The sequence below is a fragment of the Ranitomeya variabilis genome, chromosome 6 (genome assembly GCF_051348905.1).
Source record: "Ranitomeya variabilis isolate aRanVar5 chromosome 6, aRanVar5.hap1, whole genome shotgun sequence".
Lineage (NCBI taxonomy): Eukaryota > Metazoa > Chordata > Amphibia > Anura > Dendrobatidae > Ranitomeya > Ranitomeya variabilis.
In genome coordinates this window covers 43,356,076-43,365,674 of record NC_135237.1, presented here as the reverse complement: position 1 = coordinate 43,365,674, position 9,599 = coordinate 43,356,076, and positions in this window count along the sequence as shown.

Here is a 9,599-nt window from a genome sequence, read left to right as displayed (position 1 = left end):
AATGATGAGGTTAGTTACAAAAACCTTTATAGATGGATTGTCTCCAAAAGTGAAGGAAAAGCTTAAGGCCGCAACCCCTGATTGGAGAACCTTGGAAGACCCACACCTGGCTAGACAGAAAGCTGTAGGGATAGAAATGGACTTAAGAGAAAATTCTAAGCCAGTAAGAATTGCACAGGCTAATACTGGCTCTGCTAATCAAAAGTTTACTTGTCATTACTGTAAGAAGCCAGGACATTTCCAAAGGGAATGTAGGAAGAGAAAAGCAGATATAGATTCAGGAACCTTTGTACCCAAAAATAGGATAAATAACCCAGTGCCTGATCAAACAGACAGCTCAGAATGACTGAAAGTTATGCAGGTCTCTCTTCCTTCTAGAAGACCAATAATACAAGTTGAGGTTGAGGGTAAAAATGTACCTTTTCTGATAGATACGGGAGCAACATCCTCCATTTTAAATCAGGACTTTTTACCATATCCTGACAATATATCCTCAAAGGTAACATATGCAGAAGGGTATTGTTTCACACTGTAGACAGTGGATCATACATGCAAGTCAACTCATGCAGTCTTTATATGACTGTATTGCCAACACGCCATATTCACTCAGTGAAGAGGCTAAACAGTCATTTTCCTCTTTGAAAACAGCACTGGTATCAGCTCCGGCTTTGGGACTCCCGGACTACACTAAACCTTTTCAATTGATGGCAGCTGAGATATCCTCACATGCTACAGGGGTGCTCACACAAAAACATGGAAACAAACAGAGACCGGTGGCATACATATCAGCTCATCTGGACCCTGTAGCTAGAGCCGCACCTTCTTGTGTAAGAGTAGTAGCCGCAATTTCACTGTTATTAGATAAAGCTTCTGAGATTGTTCTTGATCACCCACTTCTAGTTCAGACCACTCATGATGTACATGGCATTCTTAACCAGGTCCAACCTAAACATATTTCAATGGCCAGACACCTCCGTCTCCAATGTTCCCTACTACTGCCGCCCAACATTTCCTTTGCCAGGATTCAGACTCTTAATCTCGCGTCTTTGCTCCCTTTAGAGTCTGAGGGGGGTACCATACTGAGGAAACTGCACTCTCCAACTCCTTTGACCCATCAAAGTCAATGCATGATTGTGTACAATTAATGGAACAAGAGACTCAGGGCTTACGTAATGTACGTGACAAGCCACTCTGTAATGCTACATTTGAACTTTTCATAGATGGCAGTAGATATGCAGATATGAATGGACAATTTCATACAGGTTATGCGGTAGTAACTCAGCATGAAGTGCTGAAAGCAGAACCTCTCCCTGCTAATCAGTCTGCACAAGAAGCAGAACTTACGGCATTGGTTGAAGCTCTAAAAATAGCCAAAGATCAGACAGCAAACATATACACTGATTCTAGATATGCACATGGCATTATTTTCGATTTTGGCATAATATGGAGAGCCAGAGGTTATATGACTGCTTCAGGCCAACCTGTTAAACATGCCTCCCTCATTAGACAGATTCTGGAGGCAGCACAAGAAACTAAAGAAATAGCGGTGATAAAGGTAGCTGCACATGTGAGACTCGACACCGAGGAAGCCAGGGGTAACGATAAAGCCGACAAGGCAGCAAAACAGGCAGCACGTAAACCCTTACATCATGCCCACACACTAGATAGCTCTGAAGATGATGAGGAGAGATTGAAGGAAGCTCAGAAACAGGTAGACGACGAAGAACGAGGGCAGTGGCAGAAAAAAGGGGCAGAAGATCAGCAAGGATTATGGAAAAAAGGAACTTTGTTGTGTTTACCCAGAGCCTGGTACCCCGCAGTGGCAAGTGACCTCCACCTACCCACGCATGTGTCGGCAAATGGTATGACGCTCAAGGTAAAAGAAAGGTGGTTGGCTCCAGGCTTTGGTAATTTTGCTCGGAACATGTGTGCTGCATGCGCTATATGCCTGGCACACAATCCAGGTCAGACCATTAAAACCCCAACCAAGCATCATGTAAGACCACTGTATCCCTTTCAAAGACTCCAGATCGACTACATCCAACTTCCTAGGTAGAATGGATACGAATATGTGCTTGTGTGTGTGGACATGTTCTCAGGGTGGCCAGAGGCTTATCCAGTTCGTAAAGCCTCAGCAAAAACTACTGCCATTAAAATAGCACATGAACTGATACCCCGTTACGGCATGCCTGAGGTGATCGAGTCAGATAGGGGTACCCATTTTACTGGGGAAATATTCCAGAATGTTATGAAAATGTTGGGAGTAGAAAACCAGTTTCACACTCTGTATCACCCACAGAGTTCAGGTAAAGTGGAAAGATTAAATGGAACAATAAAATTAAAAATCCAGAAGGCCATGGCAGAAACAGGAAAGCCTTGGACCGAGTGTCTACCACTTGCCCTGTATTCCATCCGAAACTCCCCAAGGGGGAAGGCTAAGCTGTCACCACATGAGATTCTTTTTGGTAGAGCAGCCAATTTGGGTTGTTATTTTCCACAACAACTGATGTTGAATACTGAGACTTTAACTACTTATGTACAAGAATTACAAAAACGTTTAACTAAAGTGCATTTGCAAGTTTTTGCTTCCCTTCCAGATCCAGAAAATCTCGAAGGAGGCCACAAGTTGGAACCTGGTGATCAAATCTACGTGAAAAGACACACCAGAAAGACTCTGGAACCGAGATTTGACGGACCTTTCCAAGTCCTGTTAACAACTCCAACAGCAGTCAAGCTTGAAGGAAAGGCATCATGGATACATGCAAGCCATTGCAAAAAAGCAGTATAAGACTCATGATATTGATGTTAATAATGTTAACCTCAACGGAATGCATGTATGTGGGAATCCCGCAGCCGGGTACTGTAGCCCCTTGGGACAAAAACCCTCTTGGTGTATGCTTCAGAATGTATCTAGTTTTGTGGATTTGGCTCACAGATTGGTATTGCAGCACTCAGCTTTGTGGGATCTGCCTGAGGGTACATTTTGGATATGCGGAGAAGGAGCATATAAATGGCTTCCCGTAGGTATAAAGGGTACTTGTACATTAGGACGCCTAACCCCGGCTACTTTCATAATTTCGAACAAACAAGTGAATATGCAAGCCGTGCCCAAGCACACACTGTATAAAAGAGCTGCAGATAACTCACCACGTCCCTCGGGGAGGCCACATATAGTACAAATGGGAATTCCCAACAAAATTGCTAGTACCATTTTTATTTATCCTATGTTAACACAGATGTGGGATAAATTAGTTAGAGCCACGGATTATCTAGATGACCAGATTTGGGATATATTGGACATATTAAATACTAGTATAGCTGTACAGAATCAGCTTATAATAGTCACTAACCAACATACCCTGGTATTGGATTACCTAACTGCCTCACAAGGGGGTATGTGTCAAATCATCGGACCCACCTGCTGTCATTATATAGACCCGAATAGTACTATGAGTATGAGATTTAAATTAGAAGACGTACAACGACTCAGGGATCAGTATGACAAAGACAATGACCAAAATAAGGATAGCTGGTGGTCAGATACCTTTTCCTTTCTTAACCCGGCCAATTGGTTCAGGGGAATCGGTGGGTGGGTTACCGGGATTATGCAAAGCCTAATACATACAGTTATAGTTATTGTAATTATATATGTATTATTCAAGGTTGTACTCAAGGGTATCTCGGTATGCACAAATAAATTTTGTGTAATGGATGCGAGAATATAAAGTTTTTTTTTGCAATATCACAAAAAGAATGACTAAAATAATCGTCTATATGACAAGGTTTGAATGGAATATGTCAAAGGGGGGATTGTGAAGAGCGGAACAAAAATGGTTACCTCAATGAACCAAAAAGAATTTGTGATCAATATTGACCTATCCATTCAAGGACATTTTAGCTATAGTATGAAATCCTGTTTTTCTTGTCTGTGGAATTGCCTTTGTACTGTTTGTTGTGAAACTGCCGCCCACAAAACTGTTTTTTCTTTCTTTCCTGTTTTGTCTCTTTGTTTAAACATGCAAAACTTGTATAACCACTGAACCTACCGATACAACTATATAAAGAAGGGATAGCACATTGAAGGCAGGCGTGCTTCAGAGACTTCCCAGTGATATACTATACGAGACGTGTCTTGTGTATTATTTCTGGTGATTCCCCACTTCCAAAGGCTGCTCCGACTGAGTGTGGTCCTGACAGTATCATGTTATCAGCAGCACATCTACAGTTTACACCGGCGATGTGCTGCTGAGAACAAGGATTTTTGCTCCCACATAAACAATCCAATCCATGAATAGGCAGCATTTTGCTTGTTTAGTATAATACACCCCATAGTCCTCCATATATTATAATACACTCCTCAGTCCTCCATATAGTATAATACACTCCTCAATCCTCCATATAGTATAATACACTCCTCCATATAGTATAATACACTCCTCAGTCCTCCATATAGTATAATACACTCCTCAGTCCTCCATATAGTATAATACATTCCTCAGTCCTCCATATAATATAATATACTCCTCATAGTCCTCCATTTATTAAAATACACTGCAGTTCCTCCATATAGTATTATACACTCCTCATAGTCCTCCATATATTAAAATACACTGCAATTCCTCCATATAGTATAATACACTCCTCAGTCCTCCATATAGTATAATGTACTGCCACAGTCCTCCATATAGTATAATACACTTCTCAGTCCTCCAAATAGTATAATACATTCCTCATAGTGCTCCATATAGTATAACACCCCACCATTGTCATCCATGTAGTACAATTCACTTCCCATAGTATAATGCACCCCATAGTTCTTCATATAATATAATGTATTCCCCATAGTCCTCGATACAGTATAACGCAGCCCACATATAGTATAATGCAGCCACCCCACAGAATATATTGTAGCCCCCTGAGTATAATGTAACCCCCCAGAGAATATTATGCAGCCCCCTCATAATAATAATAATAATAATCTTTATTTATATAGCGCCAACATATTCCGCAGCGCTTTACAGTTTAACAGTTAACAGTTTCAAACAACAATCATAGGTAACAATGTTAGCAATACAATAATAAAGCAAAATAAGCCGCCCCTGCTCGTGAGAGCTTACAATCTACAATGAGGTGGGGGAGATACAAAGTACAGGTGTGTATTTACAATGATGTATTTACAATGATGGTCCTGCCATCTTCGGGGGGTGGGGGATAGATGGAGATAGTGAAAGGGATACACACACACACAAACATAAAATGACCTTGATTAGTTAATGTGGTAGGCAGCTCTGAACAAATGTGTTTTGAGGGAGTGCCTATATAGTATAATGCAGCCCCTGCATATATAATATATGGTAGCCCCCTCATAGAGCATAATGCAGCCCCCCATAGAATATAATGTATCCCCTCCATAGAATACAATGCAGCCCTCCTCATATAGTATAATCTAGAAAAATCGGGAGAAAAAGGAGTGCTAAAAAATGCTAACCCACTGCGACCATGTAGTTGTCTAAACCAATAGATACAAAATGGCGCTTACCAGCAACTGACACCAAGATAGGGTGGATGGCACAAAAGAAATCCAGCGGAGCCCCCAACGTACGTTTCATTTTTTTATTGTATTGCCTTCCCCTTGGGTTAGCATTTTATTACATAGCGCTACCTACCTCATTTGGTGCTAGCTGCAGGGAAGTGCTGCCTTATAGGTATCTACTTGATAGGTTTACATTGTTGCACTATATTAGCACTTTAACTGTGGTAATGCCTTATTTGACTTATGTAATACTGGCAGTGATGTGGGGTGTATGACACTCACGATCCTTCATGTCATCCTTTTGTAATTTTTACTATGTATTACACTTTAATATATTTTCACAATAAAATACTCTTTTAAACCTAAGTACCGGTACTACTTTTTTCTCCTGATTTTTCTAGATAGTAGATGGACTTGTTTTTTTCCTGTCCTCTTTTTTTGAGGCTTAGTTTTGCACAATTTTGTGCATGGTATTAAGATAATGTGGTCATCTGGTATTTGTGTTTCATATAGTATAATGCAGCTCCCCATAGAATATAATGTAGCCCCCACATAGAGTGTGATGCAATCACCCCTCACAGAATATAATACAGCCCCCCACAGAATATAATGTAGCCCCCAGAGAATGTAATACAGCCCCCCCATAGAGTATAATACAGTCCCCCATAGAATATAATACAGCACCCCATAGAATGTAATACAGCCCCCCAAAGAATATAATACAGCCCACCTCCCCATAGAATATAATACAGTCCCCATAGAATATAATGTAGCCCCCAGAGAATGTAATACAGCCCCCATAGAATGTAATACAGCCCCCCATAGAATATAATACAGTCCCCCATAGAATATAATACAGCCCCCCATAGAATATAATGTAGCCCCCAGAGAATGTAATACAGCCCCCATAGAATGTAATACAGCCCTCCCCATAAAATGTAATACAGCCCACTGCCCCCCATAGCATGTAATACAGCACAGCCCCCATAGGATGTAATACAGCCAGCCCCCATAGAATGTAATACAGCACAGCCCCCATAGAATGTAATGCAGCCAGACTCCATAGAATGTAATGCAGCCAGCCCCCATAGAATGTAATGCAGCCAGCCCCATAGAATCTAATGCAGCACAGCCCCATAGAATGTAATACAGCCAGCCCCCATAGAATGTAATACAGCACAGTCTCCATAGAATGTAATGCAGCACAGCCGCCATAGAATGTAATACAGCACAGCCCCCATAGAATGTAATACAGCCAGCCCCCATAGAATGTAATACAGCCAGCCCCCATAGAATGTAATACAGCACAGCCCCCATAGAATGTAATACAGCACAGCCTCCATAGAATGTAATACAGCCAGCCCCCATAGAATGTAATGCAGCCAGCCCCCATAGAATGTAATACAGCCCCCCTATAGCCCCACAATCCAGTAACCACTCATTGATATATTAAAAAAACAAAACAAAAAAACACTCTCCTCACCTCTCCTCCTGCCCCGCCCTGCTCCTGGCTCCGGTCTCAGTGGCTGCAGTCTGCCTGCCCGACACACAGCAGGTACGCAATGATATGACGTCATCGTGCACCCGCAGTGTCAGAGGCAGAGCGGGGAATGATGGGAGAGGGAGCGACAGCAGACGCTCTGTCCTCCATCATTGCATTCAACTGTACCGGCGTCTATGACGCCGATATAGTTGAATGCGGGGTGGGGAGTGTGCTGACAGCGGGGGGAGTGTGCTGACAGTGGCACACTCGAGCGGCCCACTACTGCCACCGACCCTTCTGGCATTTGGCCAGTCCGGCCTTGACCAGACATCATCTTTTTTCCCCTCAATATAGCAGTTGCTGTACAAACACCTTTTTCTCCTTTTCATTTAACCCAGGGACCAACCTGGAGCAAGCCTTATACCGCACCCTATTTGGCACTACTCCTACTCCGGTGAGCTGACCTTACACCACACCTTATTTGGCATTCCGCCTACTAAAATGAGCTGACCTTACACTGCACCCTGTTTGGCATTCCTCCTAGTCCAGTGAGCTGACCTTGCACTGCACCCTGTTTGGCATTTATCCTACTCTGGTGAGCTGACCTTGCACCATACCCTATTTGGCTTACCTCCTACTTCGGTGAGCTGATCTTACATCGCATCCTATTTGGCATTCCGCCTACTACGATGAGCTGACCTTGCACCGCACCCTATTTGGCATTCCTCCTAGTCCAGTGAGCTGACCTTGCACCGCACCCTATTTGGCATTCCTCCTACTCTGGTGAGCTGCCCTTACACTGCACCCTATTTGGCATTCCTCCTACTCTGGTGACCTGACCTTGCGCCGCTCCCTATTTGACATTCCTCCTACTCTGGTGACCTGACCTTGCACCGCACCCTATTTGGCATTCCTCCTACTCTGGTGAACTGACCTTGCACCATACCCTATTTGGCTTACATCCTACTTCGGTGAGCTGACCTTACATTGCACCCTATTTGGCATTCTGCCTACTACGATGAGCTGACTTTGAACCGCACCGTATTTGACATTCCTCCTAGTCCAGTGAGCTGACCTTGCACTGCACACTATTGGCATTCCTCCTACTCTGGTGAGCTGCCCTTACACTGCACCCTATTTGGCATTCCTCCTACTCTGGTGACCTGACCTTGCGCCGCTCCCTATTTGGCATTCCTCCTACTCTGGTGACCTGACCTTGCACCGCACCCTATTTGGCATTCCTCCTACTCTGGTGAACTGACCTTGCACCATACCCTATTTGGCTTACCTCCTACTTCGGTGAGCTGACCTTACATTGCACCCTATTTGGCATTCTGCCTACTACGATGAGCTGACCTTGCACCGTACCGTGTTTGACATTCCTCCTAGTCCAGTGAGCTGACCTTGCACTGCACACTATTGGCATTCCTCCTACTCTGGTGAGCTGCCCTTACACTGCACCCTATTTGGCATTCCTCCTACTCTGGTGACCTGACCTTGCACCACTCCCTATTTGGCATTCCTCCTACTCTGGTGACCTGCCTTTGCACTGCTCCCTATTTGGCATTCCTCCTATTCTGGTGAGCTGATTTTGCACCGCACCCTATTTGGCATTTCTCCTACTCTGGTGAGCTGACCTTGCACCGCACCCTATTTAGCATTCCTCCTACTCTGGTGAACTGACCTTGCACCGCACCCTATTTGGCACTCCTCCTACTCCGGTGAGCTGACCTTGCACCACACCCTATTTGACATTCGTCCTACTCCGATGAGCTGACCTTGCACCCCACCCTATTTGACATTCCTCCTACTCCGGTGAGATGATCTTGCACCGCACCCTGTTTGGCATTCCTCCTACTCCAGTGAGCTGACCTGGCACCGCACCCTGTTTGGCATTCCTCCTACTCTAGTGGGATGACCTGGCACCGCACCCTGTTTGGCATTCCTCCTACACTGGTGAGCTGACATGGCACCGGTGCCTATTTGGCATTCCTCTTACTCTGATGAGCTGATGATTTTCCCTTTTTCCACTTTTTCTGATATTATTTTTTGACCTTTAAAAACAGCCTAAAAATGGTATGAATTAAAGCAACCTCAATAAATATTGTGGACAGCTTTATGGCTTTTAGGATAATAATTCTGCCTACCAGTTTTTATTTCTGGACCATGGATGTAATTGCCCTTTTCATGGATTTAGAAATATTTTTTTTAATGATACATCAGTCCAAACTATCTCAGATACGGGCTTTCCTAACAATCTTTGGGATCATCAACACTCTGATCAAGTCATGCATGATATTAAAATGAGCTGACCTGAGCCGAGCCTGTCAATCATGTCACTGTCATCAATATAATTGGCTTTTCCTTCCAGCTAATTGGATGCAAGTCTCAGTGGTTGGGGCCACACATAGGTCCCAGTGTTCCAGTGAAGCAGGTGTGCTCAGATCTAGTCCATTCAAAGACACCTGTATATAGCGAGGTCTCTTGTGTTACAAAGGGCTGTTTTATGGGAGCATAGGGTCACCAGTTCACTGCCCCTACAAACACAGACCAAGATGCAAGCTATTTAGATAATTGCACACA